Source organism: Rattus norvegicus, chromosome 16 (assembly GCF_021556685.1).
Source record: "Rattus norvegicus strain SHRSP/BbbUtx chromosome 16, alternate assembly SHRSP_T2T, whole genome shotgun sequence".
Classification (NCBI taxonomy): domain Eukaryota; kingdom Metazoa; phylum Chordata; class Mammalia; order Rodentia; family Muridae; genus Rattus; species Rattus norvegicus.
Genome location: NC_141549.1, coordinates 58,972,910 through 58,993,376, shown reverse-complemented (window position 1 = coordinate 58,993,376; position 20,467 = coordinate 58,972,910). Strand labels below are relative to the sequence as shown.

At 43.7% G+C, this 20,467-nt stretch overlaps 1 protein-coding gene, 1 long non-coding RNA gene and 1 pseudogene across 2 annotated transcripts in view; 1 reads left to right on the top strand and 2 right to left on the bottom strand.

Annotated features, from left to right (window-relative positions):
• Erich1 (glutamate-rich 1) overlaps window positions 1–20,467 on the bottom strand; it is a gene marked incomplete at its 5' end in the record, with an annotated part of 52,793,804 nt that overhangs the window by 24,670,987 nt on the left and 28,102,350 nt on the right.
• The window catches only part of LOC102547380 (uncharacterized), a 33,201-nt gene continuing 19,747 nt past the window's right edge, over window positions 7,014–20,467 (top strand). Inside the window, exons 1-4 of one of the 2 annotated variants that reach the window (XR_015640500.1) lie at window positions 7,026–7,108; window positions 8,317–8,485; window positions 17,903–18,047; window positions 19,999–20,154. This is a non-coding gene — a long non-coding RNA (uncharacterized LOC102547380). Of the gene's footprint in view, window positions 7,109–8,316; window positions 8,486–17,902; window positions 18,048–19,998; window positions 20,155–20,467 lie in introns of both variants that reach the window. The other variant, XR_015640501.1, reaches the window with a different exon arrangement.
• LOC134482385 (male-enhanced antigen 1-like) lies at window positions 16,263–16,776 on the bottom strand (annotated as a pseudogene).

Sequence of the window (20,467 nt, the reverse complement as noted above, 5' to 3'; positions counted from 1 at the left end):
TTTTCAAAGGCCCAGAGGTTGGAGGGATTGATGTGAAACCAACTGGGATTCGACTTCCCCACAGTGGAAAAAGGTGGCCTTTGCTTCTTCTTCCAAGAGAAATGCTACTTCTGATGCTAACCAGTCGGGTACAGTAAAAACAAAATCCAACAACTCAAGACAGTTCTGCTGTCACCAGGACCCTCAGGCTGGGCTGGCCGTGGAGATGCCTGATTGCTAACACAATTTTCACCAACTCGGAAATTCAATCCCAGGGACTTTAGATTCCACATTCGCGTGATCTTCTATTTATGTACCTGAAAAATTCTATGTCCTCACATCTCAGCTGGTCTAAATTAGCAGCAGGCCAGTGAAGGTATATAGTTTTACTTTTGTTTCACCGTTTCCCCCCTTTAGGTTGAAGATCTCCATCTTTAACTAAATAGCTCTCCTGCAATATTTTTACCTCTGTACCCAGTGGACTTCTCATTCAAATAATAAGCACATAATGTGTTGAAACACATTGATTCAGTTCCCAATCGTCTTTATTGTTTGATTGATTGACTTATGTTTAATCTTATTGACGGTGTGCATTTTATTTCTGAACCTAATAAGTCATTAGCTTTTACTATGTAATGCTATTTAATAACTATAAAAGTTCATAGTCTATAAAGTAACATCTCTCCATATAATACCATTTTTAATGTAACAAATATAAAACCTCTCCCATATTTTAATGAGCCCTGATTGTACAGGAGTCTCAGTTTTCTCTTTGATATTGGAAAATCCCTGATCACCTTGCTAATATAAATAAGACATGAACTATAAACCATCATCCTACTTTTATTTTTTTCTACTACTGTTATGCTTTGCACCTCACTGTTACAATTCAGACCCAGGAGTTGAGGGGAATGGTGCTTATAGATCTACCATTAACCTAGAGCGTGTAACAGGTAAATGTTAGATGAACTGGCTTCTCTCACTGTCCTGAGATTTCATATCACATCAAATTCAAGAGGAGGAGGATGGTTTTCTCTTGAATTAAAACAAATAAGACTTCCATTCTCAAGAGCAGATACTCCTAAGGACCTTTCTTACTTAAAAATAAATATTTGTGAAAGAGGATCGTTGGGTTGGCCCACAAATATAGTACTTACTGGGTATGAAAAAGTATGTCCCTGCATTGTTCATTGCTGGACAGGCCACGGTAGCTGGATATGTGTTTGTTGCTTCTTCACTTACCCCCAAAGAAAGGCAAGTTGCCTTGGGAAAAGGTCATATATGTATCCTCCAATGCCAACTGGATGAATAAGGAATGTGCATAATAAAGAGCTGGCTGCTGGAGCTGGTGCAGAAGGGCCAGAGAATGACCAGCACAGACAGACAGACTCAGAGGGACCTAAGAATGGAGGAGGGAAGAAGGGCAGTGAGAGCCACAGGGAGAGACCCAATGTTGGAGAAGCTGGCTTGAGGTAGAGGCTAGCTGAGAGACTGTCCCAGCCAAAGAGCAAAAGCGTTAAACTCTGCAGACACCTCTGCATCTGTCTTGTCAAACCTCTAGTGAGTCTCCCCAAAAGCCCTGCAATACACGATAATCATTTTTCTAATTTTAACTCCGTCAATGTTTTCTTTTCTTCTTTTTGGTGTGGATAAATACTTAAAACATATCTAATAGTGAATGTGTAAAATCCAATGTGAAGTCCCATTGCTTCAGAATGGCTTTAATTGCATAGAAGTTCACTGAGAGATGAGCTAACAAACGATGAATGAAATGAGAAACAATGGATTTGATTAATTGCACTGCATGATGTTTTATTTATGAGCTCTTTGAATAAAGTTTAAAAAATATTTTATTTATTTTTATCTGTATGAGTATTTTGCATGCATATGTGCCATGTCTGTGCCTAATAAAGTTGTAATGATTTATTTAATATTTAATAAATATTAAAAACCTCATACCACTGGATAAGACATTTTTAAAGCACTGGTCGTTTGGTACAATGTAAGATCCTGTAGAAGCTGAACAATGAGAAAGCAAGAAAGCAGGAAGAATAAGTCTAGTTCTTAACCAAGAGGCTACCAAATCCTGGGGACTTAGAACTTCTGCTTTGTGGAGTGCCTAAGATAAAAGCCGTCAGAGGCTGGACTCCTTTAGAAGGGGCTCTTTATGTAGATACAGAGCTATACTTCCAATGTACTGGGTGAGACATAAATCTCCATGAATAAGGGGGTAGTAATAAAGTGTAATTTGCCTTTGACAAAGGGAGGGAAGGAAAATGATCATCAGTGAGGTGCAGTCATTGATAGCCTGATGGCTAACAGTAAGTTTGTGACCTCAAGTAACACTCCATGTGAGTAAATAGAAAGCAAAACAAAACCTAAAGGTGAGAGTTGAATTTAAAATCGTTTTCATTGGCGTCTGCCTTTCAGGCTCTAAAGTAAACACAGAAAAGAAAGAATTCTAAAAACAAAACAAAACAAAAAAAAACCCCCAAAAAACCAAAACCAAAACCAAACAAAAAACCCCAACAATCAAACAACAAACAACAAACAAACAAAAAAACCCCCATGATCAGTAAAAATGGGGGGGGGGGGGAGAAGCAAACAGAGGACCCGGGGAGAGGGCTGTAGAGAAGCGCTTGCCTTGTAACCAGGAAGACTTGAGTTTGAACCCCAGTATCCAGGCAAAACTTTCTGTCTGAGGGACTGGAGAGTTGGCTCACAGGTTAGGAGCCCTCGTTGCTCTTGCAGAGGACCACAACATGGTAATTCACAACCGCTCCTAACTGCAGTTCCAGGAGATCCAATACCCTCTTCTGAACACTACGGGTAGCAGGAACACACATATAGACATGTAGGCAAAACACTCTTGTACCTAAAATAAATCTAAAAAACCATGTTGGGCATGGTGGTTTGGACTTATAATCCCAGAACTGGGAAGGCAGAGACAGGCTTTCTTGGGTTTGCTGACCAGAAGATCCCAATGAGAGACAGTACATCAAAAACTAAGGTGAATGCCCCTGAGGGATTACACCCACAGTTGATCGACAGCTTCCACACGTATATATACATACATGAACGCACACCTGCATGAACACACACCCAAACCTCAACTCCAGATAAGGCACTCTTGGGGCTGGAGAGATGGCCACGCACACGCACACACACATTAAAACTGTCTGCTCCTCCATAGGTCATGCGTTCGATCCCAGCAACCACATGGTGGCTCACAACAATCTGTAGTGTGGTCTTCTGTCTGGTAGGCAGGTGTATGTATAGATAGAGCGCTCAAATAAGGCACTATTATGGAAAATTAGTAGGCAGCAAAACAGGATAAATGGAAAAGTCCTGAACCAAACAATAGCAAATGGAATTCAGCATCCTTATGACAAAGTAGAATTCAAATTCATTTGGTTCAATGCACATGCAAGCCAATCAACATGATATAATAAACACCATGTTAATAAAAGATAAAGAATCAATGAGCACCCCAGCAAACAGAAAAGACATTTGACAAAATTCAACGGCATTTCATGACAAAAGCATTGAATATGCTGGGTATGACAGACACCTCAACAAAGTAACTACCACATAGGAGCAAGTCATCTCTAACACATTAGTGAGAAGCTGAAATCTGTCCCTCTAAGATCCAGAACGAGGCAACGAGGGCTCGTCCATTACCTCTCTTCAGGATGGAGCTGGCAGTTAATTCAACATATTTGAATAAGAAACAACTAAAGCATTCCCAAGCAGAAGAGAAGGAGCATACGTACCCGGGCTGAGGATGAAGTGATCGTCTAGCTAGGTAACCCTAAAAACTGCATAAAATGAAACAGCACCTGACAGTAATACAACCATTAAAACTAATATATGTGGCGAAGTTATAAGATAAAAATCAACCTCAGCGTCAGTGGGACTTCTGAATACTGCAGATTGATCCTCAAAGGGAAACAAACTTCCATTTGTAATAGTACAAAACAGACTGAAATGCTTAGAAATAGACCGAACCAAGAAGGAGAAAGAGTTATACACCAGAGAGGAATCAAGGTAGACAAAGAGATGGAAAGATAACCCACGTTTGTGGGTGTTGCTGCAGGTCTGTTTCTTTAGTGAGGGGATAAGATAATGGTCAAACAGTATAGGTCCAATTGGATAGTCCCGTGTTGTACACTTGTAGCATGGTAAGAGGACAGGTGTGATGAGCACTTTCACACACACACATACACACACACACACACGCACACACCACACACATGCACTCACATACACACACATGCACACACACACCCACACACACCCACACATGCACACACACACATCCACACACACACACCCACACACACCCACACATGCACACACACACACATCCACACACACACACCCACACACACACATGCACACACACACCCACACACACCCACACATGCACACACACACACGCACACACACACGCACACACACATGCACACACACATACACACACACACCCACACACCCACACACACGCACACACACACGCACACACACCCACACACACACATGCACACACACATACACATACACACACACACATACACACACACGCATGCACGCACTCTTCCCCCCACAGCACTGCACAAAATGCCAGTTAGAGATGATAGGTGTTTAATTGCTTGATACAACCCTTTCACAATGTACACATAAACCAAAATATGGAGGAATACAACTTGAAGATTTTGGTCAGGGATACCTCATCGATGCTGTTGAATAACGAGGATACCACTGTCTAGCACAGGAACTGTCTAACAGTCTAAGAGTGCTAACACGTAGGCTCCACAGTAGGCAAGGCAGGTCAGGGTTAAAGGCATGGGGTGTTGGCTGACTTGTTCCTTTCCTGGAGTTCCCAGAGTATGTGATGTAGAACAGCAGATCTCAAGCCCCGTTGGCCTTAAGACTCCGTCATTTCAGGTTAGTTAGGATGTGCAAACATGCTTGTTTATGTGCCTTACACCCACAGTTAATGTTCTCAAATTAACACAGAAAGCTTAAAATATTAAAAATATACTTGTCACATTCTTTTTAGATTTACTTTATTCTTTCTTTCTTATTTGAGTGTGTGTGTGTGTGTGTGTGTGCGCGCGCCCGTGTGTGTGTGCTCTCAAATGTATGCGTGTGTTTCTAAGTGTAGAGCCCACAGACGACTGACGGGAGGCAGAATCTAGAGATGGAGTTATAGGCAGCTGTGGGCTACCCCGTGTGGGTGCTGGGAGCCGAACTCCCGTCCTCTGCGAGAGCAGTGTCCCCTCTTCCAGATGAGCCATCTCTTTAGTTCTCACTTACTGCACTCGAACAGAAATCACCTTTTTACTGAAAGCGATTTCTTCAGAGCAATAGCTTCGATGAGAAGAACAGCTTTGCCGTATACCCTTGCACACATCCTAATGCCTGGCTTCACGGAAGAGCGATCAATTCCTTCGTTTGCCTTTGCATTTAATTTCTTGTGGTAGCTGTGAGAAGAGGTATGAAAAACGCAGCAGCATTCGTGAATTATTAAAAAACAAATTTCGATTCCTCAGAAGGGCTTGCAGGGACCTTCCAGGGTTCCTGCACCTCATGTTAATGGAGTAGGAGGGGAAGGCATGATCAGGAGAGAGAGTTGGGGCATCGAACCCCGTTGGGTGGTACCGGAGAGGGTTGGGGATGTGGAAGTGTCAGTCCTACTCTCTCCTTCTCGTTACCTTTGGGCTCTTGTTGCTTGGATCTCCTTTAAGTTAGAAATGATAAGAATGGACACACATGAACAAAGTCTTATTTAATCTGTCCTTCTGAATTGTGGTACATTCTAAAAACCTTATCCCTCCCCCACCTAAACCAGGAGTTTAGAAAGAGTTCACTAGCAGCCGTATTTGGATGATATATCCCCTGAAGACATTTTTGTATCATTTGTTCAGTTCTGTAAGAACTACCTTGTTCTTTAAACTCAAGGTTATCCTACCCCATTTCCAGAGTGCTGGCATTACAGGCATTGGACACCACATCCAATTTATGGAGTTCTGGGTTTGGAACTCAAGGATCTGTAGATGATAGGCAAGAGCTCTGTCAACTGAGTTATGCTTTCAGCTCCCTGTTAACAAAAGTTAAGTATGATGTCACTACCCTTAGAGAAGGTACGACAAACTTTTTTCCTTCTTTAACTTTTTTCTTTTAATTAATTTCCTTCCTCTTAATCCCCCAAACCCTCCCATACCATCCCTTGTTCTCTTTAAACTTCACGGCCTCTAGCACACTTTGAGAGTTTTGAGCAAAGCCCACCCACTTTCTCATTTATCCACTAGGTGGTGGTGTTTCCTTTCTAATAACGCACGGCAGGCGCTCCAGAGCCGAAGATGCACTGTGAAAAACATCACCATAGTTCCTGCTGCAAAGTTATTAAAATTTCACTATGGTGTTAGATTTATTCCACAAAGAGTACATGTAGTGTTTTTCTCGTAAAAATCGTAATTTTTGGTAATGAGTTAGTTCATACTTTGTCATTTGTCTGAATAAAGATGTCCCTTTAAGGCCTGTAACTTAATTTATAATAATTGTCTTAGTGATAACCAACGGCTTTATTAAAACAACTTGTAATATATAATCAGTGACTATAAAATATTCCGCTTTGAAGAATAGCAAGCTCACCAACCAGCAAACTGGGTATAAACTGGAGATGCTTTAGGAAAGCTCTTTACATTCCAATTTACAAGTTTTTTTTTGTTTTTTTAATTAAAATGTAAAATGCAGAGACTGATTGTTTTTAAAAAATAATGGCTTCTCTCTCTCTCTCTCTCTCTCTCTATCTCTCTCTCTCTCTCTCTCTCTCTCTCTCTCTCTCTCTCTCATTTTTAATGGTAAGGAAATGTGTTGAACTTCTGAGCTATGAAGTGCTGAAAAAACAAATCAGCATTCTTTATAAATAGATTTTACTGCCGGTGTAGAAATTACCTTTGACGCTTTTTAGGTGACAGAAAAAATGAAGTCAGTGGTGTTTTCCTCTGCGCATGCATCGTATTTGCTGTGTCATTTCCGGAAGGATTATGGGACGTTGGAGGTCAAGATTCTCTAAATGGGGATTTCTAAGAAGCGATGAAATGAGAAAATGAAAATGAAGCAGGTTCAGTTTCTTGGTTTTAAATTTATTTGCTCCTCTAAGTTGAGGGGAGTCCTAGGTTGGAAGCCAGTAGACCTATGTTCCGATTTTGACTAAGCTATGGGTGGCCAAAGCAGGCCTGACACAAATGCCCAGGCTGCCTGTGAGCTAGGCTAGTAACTGCTTGAGAGAAGGAGGGCCTGGTCAGAAGGAGCGGCTAAGCGTTCAGTGTTCAGTGCTGACCGAGATGTCAGTGCACATTCCGAGTGCAGGGTTGTCACCAGAGTCTGCACTTCCTGCCTGAATCCGAGACTTTTGTCTAAAGGGTCTTCAAGTAGCCTTAGAAATCCAAGCCAGACAGAAGCCACCTAGGTGCGCTGTGAGTTCATTGAGCCGTTACAGTCCATTCAGCAAACACTCCCTGATGTTTGAGTTGGACAGAATCAACCCCTCCCCAACCCTCGGCAAAGAGCTTCTGTCTCAAGGGAAGAGCCGGGAATCAGGAGTTCAGGGGTTCTGGTGCTTGCAACTCATCCAGATTTTTGACCAAAATCGAATCCATGTGTGCTTAGTTTTCCTCACAAACTACCATGACTCCAGAAGCTAGGAAGTCCAGTTTTAAGGGGCACCTACCTGGTCGCCAGTGAAGACCCCCTTGGAGCTGATGGCTGTCTTCTCATCATACCCTTGTGTGGCGGAAAAAGAGATCGACTGCTGTGTCTTTCTCTTTTTAGGGAGCACCGATCTCATCCTGAGGCTCTTCCCTCTTTGAAGCCTGGTCACCTCCCAAAGGCCCCATCTTCTAGAAACATCTTTTCGTCAGAGCTTGTGTAGGATGTGAACTTACAGCCAGTAGCATTTGACCTAGTAACATTCATCGGTCACATGAATACAAATCTAGCTAGCATTTGAATCCCAATCTATCTGACTCCTGAGACCCAAGTGCCATTTTCCTACAGGGCTTTCTAAGTCCCAGGAATGCTAACATCTCTTTAGAAATCTCACTTCTTTCTGAGCAGTGCTGCACTAGGTTCTCATCAGAACATCCTAGTAAGAAGAAGTTCCTGAAATCCTCAGAATTTGTGCTGGGTGGGATAGTTTTGGTGCTGTCAACCCAACAGAAACTTAGAATCCCCTAGGCCTCTGTGCATGCCTGTGAAGGATTATCGTAATTATGCTAAGTGATATGGGAAGACACATCTTAATCGTGGGTGGGATTATTCCCTGTGCAGGTGATGCTGGACTGTGTGAGACGGGAGAGAGGAAACTGAGCAGGAACCATTGCTTTCTTCTTGCTGATGCAGACAGAATGTGACTGGTTACTTCAAACTCTGGCTATTCTGACCTCCCAGCCATGATGGACTGTAGCCTGGCACGTCATGACGGATCGTAACCAGAACCGTAAGCTGAATGATCTCTTTCTCCCTTCAGTTATATTCAGTGAATATCATATATATATATATATATATATACATATATATATATATATGTATATATGTATATGGTCAGCAAATGCTATTTTGAGGCTTTCTGCATGTGGACTCAATAAAATGACTGGCCTGAAGACTTGGACAGTAGACATCCAGAATCTACTCACGCCCTCTTCTGTATATCTTCAGGGATGCTATGGGTAGCCAAGGTTAAGGCTCTTTTGAGAGTAACAGCTAAGGAAGCAGCTTTCCTTAACTCTCAGTGGGTTTTCTTGGGTGAACTGGAGAGTTACGGAAGGCTGGGCTTCTCCTTTTGGCAGAAAGTCTAGTCATTTCTCTCTTCCTTTGGGATCTTGTTGCTTCAGCACTGAGCGAGTTAAGGCCTGCAGCATAATCCCTGACAGGAGACTTCCTAGCCACTCTCTTACAGACAACACCACCCCCAAACCAAATAAGAAAAGCATACTAAATCTTCGACAGGCTCTCTTGATATCAGTAAGCATCCAGCTGTTTTCCTCTACGTCCCTGCTTGCCCGGTTGTCTAGCTCTTTCTTACACGAGTGACCAGATGTAAGACATAGGGTTGGGGTTGGGGATTTAGCTCAGTGGTAGAGCGCTTGCCTAGCAAGCACAAGGCCCTGGGTTGCGCTCCAAGTTGTAATAAAGCATTATTTTTACCAAATCTTATTTTTGGCATACACAATTTTTTCTCCACAAAGACAAGGGGGGAAATATGTTCCTAGATAGCACCATCTTAATTGCCCCCGTTATCACAAAGTTTACTCTCCTTGCTGAATTAAATTTTAAACAGAGATCCAACGAGCAAGTGTGGAAAGAATTGCATTATGAGGTAGTCCATAGCATCTTCGTAGGGACACGGATTGTTTTTCTCTTGTCCTTCTAGCCTTACACAAGAGTAGTGACCAGATCCAAGGCAGAATTGTTTGGTCTGTTGGGTAATATTCCTTGTTAATGACTGTCCAGAAATCACACTACCTGGGAGGCTAGCTTTACTCCTTGAGTACTTGCCTAGCACTTTAGGAACTACTGGGCACACTGACTAGTTTGAATATTTCACATCCAGTCCTCACTGGTTTCTATGACACTTACTCTGTATCAGTTTTCATTGCTGTAGCAAAATATCTGACAGAAGCAGCTTAAAAGTAAGAGGATATATTTTGACTGACAGTTTAAAGATGGGATGTAGGTCACCATGGTGATGAGGCATGGAGGCGGGACTATGAAATGACTGATCTCATTGTTTTCCTGGTCAAGGCACAGAGAAAGATGGATGCTTATGAACAGCTCATTCCACTGTCCACTACTCCAGAACCCATGTCTATAGGATAGTGCCGCACATACTCAGGGGAACTTTCCTTTTTGAGATTGGCCTTTCTAGAAACATCTTTATAGACATGCCAGAGCTGTATCTCATAGGTGATGCAAAATCCAGTCAAGCTGACAGCAAAGATTAACCCTTGCAAGTCCAGTCTTTGACACCTAACGCATCACTTTAAACCACAACAGTGAACGCTGGATCCTTAAATTCTCATGTTCTTCTCACAGTGCACAAATGTACTAAATTTATAAAAGCTCCTATGTTCTAAACTCTCTTCTTAAAAATATTGTATTGTGTCTGTTCATTTAGCTCAATGGTCAAGGTCCTGGGCTCAGTCAGCTATGAAAAAAAAAAAAAAAACAAAAGATTTCTATTTATTTGTATTTTATGTGGACACACTTTTGCCTGAAGGTGTGTTTTAGATTACGTGCATGTCTGGCACCTGTGGAAGTAAAAATAAATAGTGCTGGACTCCGTGATGCTGGAGTTACAGACAGCTGTGAGCTGCCACGAGTCCACTGGGGATGGAACTTGAATTCTCTGGGTTAGCAAGTGCTCCTAACTGCTAACATACATGTATGTATGTATGTATCTATGTATCTATGTATCTATCTATGTATCTATGTATCTGTCTGTCTATGTATCTGTGTATCTCTCTCTATATATATCTGTCTATCTATGTATCTGTGTGTCTGTGTGTCTGTCTGTCTATCTATCTTTGGTGTGTGTGTGTGTGTGTGTGTGTGTGTGTGTGTGTGTGTGTGTGTGTGTATTCAAGCACCAGCCTGCCACCACTTATGGGTGGACAGAGGGCAACTTTGGGGTCAGTTCATTCTTTCTATCACTTGGGTACCCAGAGGGACTAACAAGGTCCTCAGGCTTGGCAACGAACACATTTACCCACTGAGCCATCTGCCAGCCAAACTGGTAGGCTTTGGAGGAGCAAAAGTCAAGCCTGGGACAGTGAGCCCGGACAGGCCATCATGAGGAAGCAAGGGCTTAGCCTCCTTCAGCTTGGCTGAAGATCACAAAACCAAGCTCCGCTTTCTTCCAGTGCTGCCCACACTCGCTGGAGGTAAACAGAGCTCTGAAAAGGACCCCGCTGGAGCACCTGCATGGTCCTGAGCTGCCCGTGCTCATCAATATCCTGGCTGGTGGCTATTCGCTCAGGGGCAATTTGCTTAGTTTTGTTGATGCACACCAGAAAACATGCTTTTGAAGTGGTTTGGAGCGCTCCAGAGGAGACGTGCCTCATGCTATCAGCATTGCTGCCAAAGAGCAAAGATTCTGCTTTTCATTAGCTGTCCATACTACTCAACGCACTTCGCTAGCACCTAAGGCTCACGGCCCTGTCCGTACTGAGGCGTAGCTAGCATAACTGCAGCAGGACAGAGCAGAGTGGCCCAGTTTGTTCCTCTAGTCCAGGCTTATGGATGCTTGAATGCGGGCAAGCTGCATACGCACAGCAGTTCTTTTGACAGGAGGCTGGACATTCTTTATAGCTTCCCCAGACACAAGAATTGGCAGGGTTTGAAAAAGAGTCCCGGGCAGGAAGTTCATTTGTTTTATTGCCACCTCCCCAGCCATAAAGCTAAAAGCTTTTTTTACTTAAATCATGTTTGCTCTCTCACGGGAGTAGGGGGCCACTTCCACCAAACTGATCCCTGAGTGAAGTCTAGCCTCAGAGACTCAATAATTTGAACAGGGCATTTGAATCTGAAGCTCTTCATGACGATGCTCTTTATTCTTCCCCTTTGGATGTGTGTGTGTGTGTGTGTGTGTGTGTGTGTGTGTGTGTGTGTGTGTCTCCTTGTTGCTTCGCAGAGGTTTCTCCTATGTAGCCCTGGCCTTCCTAGAACTCTCTCTGTAGACCAGACTGCTCTCAAACGCCCCAGCCTCTGCCTCTGCAGTCCTGGGACTAAAGGCTCAAGCCATGGTGCCTGGCTTCCCCTTTGGTTTGGAATCCTTTAGCCACTTCCTTTTCTCCCCCAAATCTCAGACACCTGAAGGTAAAATCTTTTCACAGTGAACCTGGTCATCTTTCACGGAACTAGAACTACATCCATCGTACGAGCTCTAATCTCCCAACACCTCCCTCTGCTTTAGTTTCATTTAATAATTTGAACCAGGCAGTTTAACTCTTGAAAATAAACAGAAAAAAAAATAGAGGTCTCTCTAACATGACTAAGGATTTATACAGCAAAATGTTCTGTGCCACGGAACCCCCTGATTTGTGCTGTGTTTGTTGAATTAAAAAAAAGTAACCAATGATATTCTTATTTTCAGGATTTGAAAATGCACCAATAGCATTTTGTTAATGTACAATTCCAGTGGGATAACTTTGAAGGCTGGGGATTTGACATGGACAGAGTAGAATCCCTCTGTGTGACCTCAGGCACACAGAGCAAGGTCTGTCTCTCCTGTGCTTTCCTCCCATGTGAAATGTGGATAACTTGGCCCCACTTCACACGTGTCACCTAGGCACACTGACAAGCTTCTGCAGTTCTAGGAAGGGCACAGGTCTTTCCTCTCACAATCACAGGGGACCACAATATCCTGGTCCCTTCTTTTCCTGACTCTTCACTGCTTCTCTGCTTTTCCTTGGTATCTCCAGCTCTCTCTTGACGCTTTCTGTCAGCGGCTAAACACAAATCTTTCATTTTGATGAAACTTACATTGTATCTGGGGAAACTCTTCTCATAATTCTGTAAACCTCTCTATCATCTATTCTTTCATGGCCATGTCTCCCTCAGGAGTTTTCTGCACTTGCAATGTCTTTACTCACATTTCTCTTTCCTTTTTATTCAGGCCAAGATGATTCCCACTTTGACTAAGATCATTAATTCAACTACTTTTCTTTTGCTAAGATTTTTGTTTTTGAGCTGAGGTTCCCACCTTCCCTGGCTAGCCTGAAACCTGCTATGTAGACCCAGGCTGGCTTCAAACTCATCTGCCTGCCTCTGCTTCTCAAGTATTGGGTTAGAAGTGGTATAGCGCCATACTTGGCTTGTTAAGATTTTTGTATTCGTGTTGTAGAAGTGCTGTGAAGTAATGCTCCAAATCAAATGGTTTGTTTTCTCTAAGAACCAGGGGCTGGAAGGCCAAGATGAGGTATGGCAGTTGTGACTCCTCCTTCTCTTTCTCCTCCTCTTCTTCCTCTTTGTTTTGTTTGTTTTTCCAAACAAGGTTTCTCTGTGTAGCCTTAGCTGTCCTGGAACTCACTCTGTAGACCAAGCTGGCCTTGAACTCAGAGGTCCGCCTGCCTCTGCCTCCTGAGTACTGGGATTAAAGGTGTGCACCACCACTGGCTGGTTAGTTGTGATTTCTTCTGAAGCCTTGACTTGCAGTCAGCTACTTTTTTGCTGTTTCCTCAGTTTTCCCTGGTCATGATCGTCTGTGTCCCAATCTCTTATAAAGACGCCAGTCATGTCGGATTTGGATTCATCATCCCTGTGACTTTACTTCAGTTAGAAGTACACACAGACACACACAGACACACACAGACAGACACACACAGACACACACACACACACATACACACACACACCACACACACACCACACACACACACATATATACACACACACCACACACACACACATATATACACACACACCACAACACAGACACAGACACACACACACCACACACACACATCACACACACACACACCACACACACATACCACACACACACACCACACACACACACACCACACACACTACACACACACCACACACACTACACACACCACACACACACACTCACACATACACACACACACCACACACACACCACACACACACACATATATACACACACACCACACACACACACATATATACACACACACCACAACACAGACACAGACACACACACACCACACACACACATCACACACACACACACACCACACACACATACCACACACACACACCACACACACACACACCACACACACTACACACACACCACACACACTACACACACCACACACACACACTCACACATACACACACACCACACACACATATACACACACAGACACAGACACAGACACAGACACAGACACAGACACACACACACCACACACACAGACACACACCACACACACAGACACACACCACACACACACACACACACACACACCATACACACACACACATACACACACACACACACACACACACATTTGGGGGGAGACACAATTCACCTTTATTGCCAGCAGGCTTCTTGTTTCTGAGGCCAATGACCTGGGAGAAACCTTCAGTATAATAGAGTTGACATCTCCCCCTCTTTTATTTACTTATTTTTTTGGGTGTCTTTCCACCTATGTAGTGTATTTTTTTCCTTTTCCTGTGGCTAATGGTATCCACTTCCACTATGTGCCTCTTCTTACTCAAACCCCCTGTTTTACAGTCTCTCAGTCCTCTGCCCTACATCCTTTCTCTTTTGTACTATACTCAGGCTCTAGACATTATTTTAATAATTACAATGATTTTAAGTACCATTTATAGGTTGATGATTCCCAAATGTATAACTGTACTATAGATTGGTCCAAAGCAGTTTCAGGATACTGTGTCTGAGTGATGTCTTGAGATTTCAACTTGGATTTCACAGGTGCTAGATGCTGGGCACTAGAACATAGCAGCCCTGAGTTTGGTCTCAAATCTGTGTCTTTTCTTACTTCATTCTTTCCCAGTTATTCCTGTCTTTTCATCCTTTATAAAATCCACCTCAGTTTACCTGGCTTCTGCATTAAATGAGGAGGAATCCTTGCTGCTTCCTTCTCAATGCTTTTCTACCATTGTACCTGCAAAGAGTCTTAATATTGTCCCTCATAAATGTCCATTCCTGCTTTCTCCACCACTAAATCCCACCCCCATATACTAATGTAAACGCTTTCTACTTCTTTGCTCCTTCAATACATTCCTCCTCCTCCCCTTCTCTTCTTCCTCCTCTTCTTCTCCTTCTGCTTCTCCCCTATTCTCCTCCCCTCCCCATCTCTGTCTCCTCCTCCATTTTCTCCTTTCCTTTCTTTTCTTCTTCTCCTTCTTTCCTCCTTCTTCAGACAGACACTATGCAGAACAGGATAGCCATACTTGCGAGTCTCCTACAGCAGCCTCCCAAATCCTAGAGTATAGATAAATATACTATATAATCACTGGACCAAATACATTCTTAAAAGGTATTTATTTTTATTAATATATTTGCACATATGTGCAATAAGTAAGATAAGGAGGGAGCTGCAGCACTGAGCAGCCACAGCTCCATCCCCATGGAACCAGAACACACAGAGCTGGTGAAAGGAATGACGACTGGAGTAAGCCTGCCCGCACCAGGTTCCTGCCTGGGCTCGGGAGATGCTCAGTGGGAAGGCTTGGTATGAAAGCCCTCCGGGCCCTGGCAGGCACCATCCTGGTGGAGATTCTCTGGAGCTGGAGTTACAGGTAGTTGTAAGTTGACTGACATGGGTTGGGGTCCTCTGGAAGGGCAGCAATGTCTTTTAACTGCTGAGCCATCTCTCTAGGTCTCATCCCCAATACACTCTTTATGGGACTCCAAGTAGATCCTTTAACTATTTTAATTAAATTGGTACTTGTATATCTCAGCAACATGGCCCTTTTCTTGGGTCCTTGAGTTGACTTAACTCACAGGTGCATTAGGAATTTTGTTTTGGCTAGCATGTGCATACTGGCTTCCCCGAGTACCAGGCTGGCAGGCTGGGAATTTCTGGGACCGTGTTACAACTGAGGCCTTAGTGACCTAGAATCAGCATTTTACTTCGGAACCCAAGTGATCCATGTATAGTTTTATGTTTATAATGCTTTGCTGTAGATCTCAGTCTGCTTGACAGTCCTTTAGAGAGAACGTTCCCAATTGGCCAGTACACATACAATTACATACTGGATTTAATCACAGAGTCTGTGACACCCGGAAAGGAAAGGAAGCAAAGCCCAAACAGGGTAGCAACATCTATAATCCTAAGTGGTTTTTTTTTTTTTTTTGAGTTTTACATAAACCTAACAGTGTCAAAAATTTTCGGTTGTATAAAGGAGCATATGATGTTGGTAAATAGTTTGATTAAAGCCAATCGAAAACTGCAAGGCTTGCTTCCTTTTGGAAATATTTTTGAGTTCCTTCTGAAAACCAGTTTTTCGAGGTGCATAGTTTTTTTTCTGTGTACATAGGGTGCTTTAGTCTCTCCCCAGATGCATGCTAAAGTGGGCTAGACTTGGGCCAATGTCGTCATATATACAGAACTGAATAAAGTGGGTCTCTGAGAGGCCTGATTCACCTTGGTGTGAAAAGAGACACGGGAAGAAGAAGACGGATGTTAAAACCAGAGTTAGTCCTGTGCTGGTCCTGGCTTGTAACGTAGGGAGACAAGGCAGCTCTCTCTGTGTGGTCACTTCCAGGCAGGGGATGATGCCTGCCGGGCAGGAGGGCTTTCTTACCATGTCTTCCCACTGAGCATCTCCCGAGCCCAGGCAGGAACCTGGTGCGGGCAGGCTTACTCCAGTCGTCATTCCTTTCATGTGTTCTGGTTCCATGGGGATGGAGCTGTGGCTGCTCAGTGCTGCAGCTCCCTCCCCATCTTCATCTTCACTCTCCAATGGTGACTCTGGCAAATGAAGCCCCAGGGATCGGATCTTGAATGTCAGCAGCTCCATTTTCACCCTCACCCACTGGTGCCAGTTCCACCTCTCCTTGTTCAGGGTCTTGATTGACGAGCTAGTATGAGTAGCCTGCTGGGCCTGCTCCTGTTTCCTCCTGCTCTTCCTCAGGTTCTTCACTCCTCCAATTCTCCGTTCCTTCTGTAGGACCCTGACTTGGCCTTAAGTTCTTAGTCTGATTGCGGGAAGATACTCTCAGGGCCCATGGTATCTGCCCCCTAGAACTACTGCTGCCATCTGGGCAGTGGCTTCTCAGAGCCCACAGCCGGACCCACGGCTTCACTGAGGAGGTTAGCTTTCATTTGCCACACCATGATGCCACAGGAAAGGTGCACAGCGGTGAGCAGCGATGGGCTTGGGCTTTCCAACATTTCACTGATCTGTGTCGTGGGGTGCATTGTAGATTGTTCAACAAGAGCAACAATTCTTTAGTGTGGTTTGATTCCTGTTTTGCTACAAGTCAATTGTTCAGTGCTTTGTTGCACTGTGGACTGATTGGTTTGTGGTTCCTGGGGTGATCTGTGGATTGTCAGACGGGCAGTAATCACTGCCCAACATTTTGCTGACCACATGTCATTCAGATGATGAGCTAAGTCACGGCTTGTAACTATGGTGAGAAAGAAAATGTGCAAATGGCTTCTTAAATTTGTCTCTGAAAGCATTTCTAAGGCATCATATGCTTATTCTGTTTGCCAGTGATTCTGTTTCCACTATTATCAAGCATTTCAGGATTTTATGGTTATCAAGTCATTTTATCAAGTTAACTAAAAACAAAACGAAACAACGCCTCCCCCCAAACCTTGGAATTATTCAGTAAATGCCCATTCCTTGAGTATCTCTGAATATTACAGCTGCCCCTTGCTGGTTTAATACTAGAGGTGCAGAGAAGTAAATGTGAAGGAAACCTGGATGCAGGTGTAGTGCCCTTTAGACATAACGGAGGACACATCTGACGTCTGCTGCAAGGTCTAGATAAAGCAAGCCAGAAGTTCAAGCCAGTTCTGTGTCACATCTCCACAGCTTACCAACCCTGTGATGGTTTATGTATGCTTGGTCCAGGTAGTGGCACTTTTAGAGGGTGTGGCTCTGTTGGAATGGGGGGGGTCACTGTGGGCATGGGCTTAAGACCCTCACCCTAGCTGCCTGGAAGCCAGTATTCTGCTAGCAGCTTTCAGATGAAGATGTAGAACTCTTAGCTCCTCCTGCACCATGCCTGCCTGGATGCTGCCATGCTCCTGCCTTGATGATGATGGACTGAACCTCTGAACCTGTAAGCCAGCCCCAATTAAATGTTGTCCTTTATAAGAGTTGCCTTGGTCATGGTGTCTGTTCATAGCTAATACAATCCCTTGTACTTTTTTTTGGACATTAGTAAAACCTCAAGGGAACAAGAGAGGGACTGACAGTTGCTGATTGCCTTCCGTGGGACACTCATTCCGTCACCAGAAAAACTCTTCCGGAGGCTTTATTTTCCCCAGTATCACCAGAGTAATATTAAAGAAGACACTGCAAAACTGGTAAGGATGGATGCTATATATAAAAAGAAACAAGTGCTGGCAAGGATGTGGAGAAATTGCAACCCTTGCACGTTGCTGGTGGGCTGCAGAGTGGTGTCGCAGCTGTGGGATACGGTATGGTGCCTCCTCCCAAAGCTGAGTGGGGAATTACCATATGATCTCTGCATGCATATTTATACTTACTTCATATCTATATTTATCTCTCAAAGAATTTCAAGCCAGGACTCAGCTAATCATGTGTCCCTGTGAAAGCTCCATACTGCCATTACTTTCTGGGGTTGAAAAGAACCAAGAAGAAATTCATTCATGGGTAAAATGGCTAAACAAAGTGTCCCATTCAATGTATAGATTATTACTCAGCTTCAAAAGGGAAAGTTTTTCTTTCTTTTCTTTTGGGACAGAGTCTCTCCAGATAGCCCTGGCTATCCTGGAACTCATTTTGTAGACCAGGCTGGCTTCAAACTCACAGAGATCCTTCTGCTTCTGTCTCCCAAGCTCTGGGAGCAAAGGAGTGAGTGCCAACACATCCGGGTTATTATTATACTTCCTACAACATGCATGGGCCTTGAAAACATTTCAAGTAAGGGAGCCAGAGAGAAAAACAAACACATGATTCCATTTGTATGGGACGTATAGAACCAGCAAATTCAGAGATAGACACCAGCAGAGAGGCTGCCTGGGTTGAGGGAGGCAGGAATGGATACTTACAAGGGTACTGAGTTTCTGTTTGAATGTGAACAACTTCCGGAAATCCATGGTAGTGATGGCTGTATAATACAGCGAGTGTACTCAATGCTACACCACTATGTGCTTACCTAGGGGCAAACACACAAACACAGCGTGGTGCTCTGACTCCTGTCAGATACGCTGATGTATTGGTCTGGACTGGGGCCTGGACCTCAGTGACACATAGTCAATCAGTGACTTGGGTCTCAGTGTCACCCTGTGACAGCCAGGCAGCTCCTTTGGTCTGCTTGTCTCAGGGCCCTTCTCGGATCTTCTTCTTTTTACTACTCAGTGGTCCCATGCATCTAAGGCAGACTGCCTGCTACACGTGTACATTTACTACTGGGTTGTATCTTTAGTCTCACACATGCGTTCAGAAAATGACATCAAGTGTTTTTGTGATGCTTTGAATAAAAATGACACCTGTAGGCTCATACATTTGAATGCTTGATCACTAAGGAGTGGCACGATTTGAAAGGATTAGGAGGTGTGGCCTCCTTGGAGTGGGTGTGGCTTTGTTGGATGAACTGTCTTACTGGGGGTTGGGCTTTCAGGTTTTAGAAGCCCAAGCCAGGCCCAGAGTTTTTCTTCTTTTCCTGCCTGCGGACTCAGGTGTAGAATTCTCAGCTACCATGTCTGTTTGTATGCCACCCTGTCATGATGGCAACGGATGAACCTCTGAAATTGTAAGCAAGCGCCAATTAAAAACTTTCTTTTATAAGAGTTTTCCATGGTTATGGTATCTCTTTACAGGAATAGAACACTGACTAAGACAGTCTCCCTTAATTTCTTTCCACCTGGTTTTCTGTTTTGTAGTTTCAGACAGGGTCTCCCACTGAAACTGGGAATCGTGGATTGGCTGAACTGGCTAGGCGGCAAGCTCCCGGAATTTGCCTGACTCTGTCCTTTTCATCCAAACATGGTGGCTATAGGCACATGCCACCATGCCCAACTCTCTCTCTCTCTTTTTTCCCCCCTTCTTTTTTTCAGAGCTGTAGACGGAACCCAGGGCCTTGCGCTTGCTAGGCAAGCGCTCTACCACTGAGCTTAACCCCGAACCCCATGCCCAACTCTCTTAATATGGATGTTAGAAATTTAAATTTGTGTCCCTATGCATGCATGCCAGGAATTTTACTGACCACAATCTTCCTTTCCCCCAAAGTATTTTTATTTTTATTTTAAAATCCAATTAAATAATTAATGATTTTTTTTTTTTTTGACACAGGGCTCTCCTGAATTTCACTCTGTAGACCAGGCTGGCCTCAGACCCAGAGATCTGCCTGCTTTTGCCTCCTGAGTGCTGAGATTAAAGTCGAGCTCCACTGCCACCAACTTTGTCTCCAAAGCGCATTTCCAAACCTCCATTTAGTCACCAAGCAAGGTAGGAAAAGAGAAAAGAATTCTGGATTCCCACATCTGTCAAACATAAATATCTCCTCACTGATTTTTAGTGAAACTTTAAAATACGTTTTGTCAGCACTCAACTTCCAGCCGGCTCAGCCCAGATGGGAGGCAGCGTGGAACTGGCGAATGGGAGCTCAAGCTCTCTTGAAGTCAGCACTTGAAAATTCAGGAATTTTGTGAAGAAGCTGTCAATCTCTGGATAACCAAAAATTAACTATAATGAGAATATTTATGTGATAGAATTCACAAATGCTAAAATTCTAGGCCTTTCCTTTCTCTTTTTCTAGACA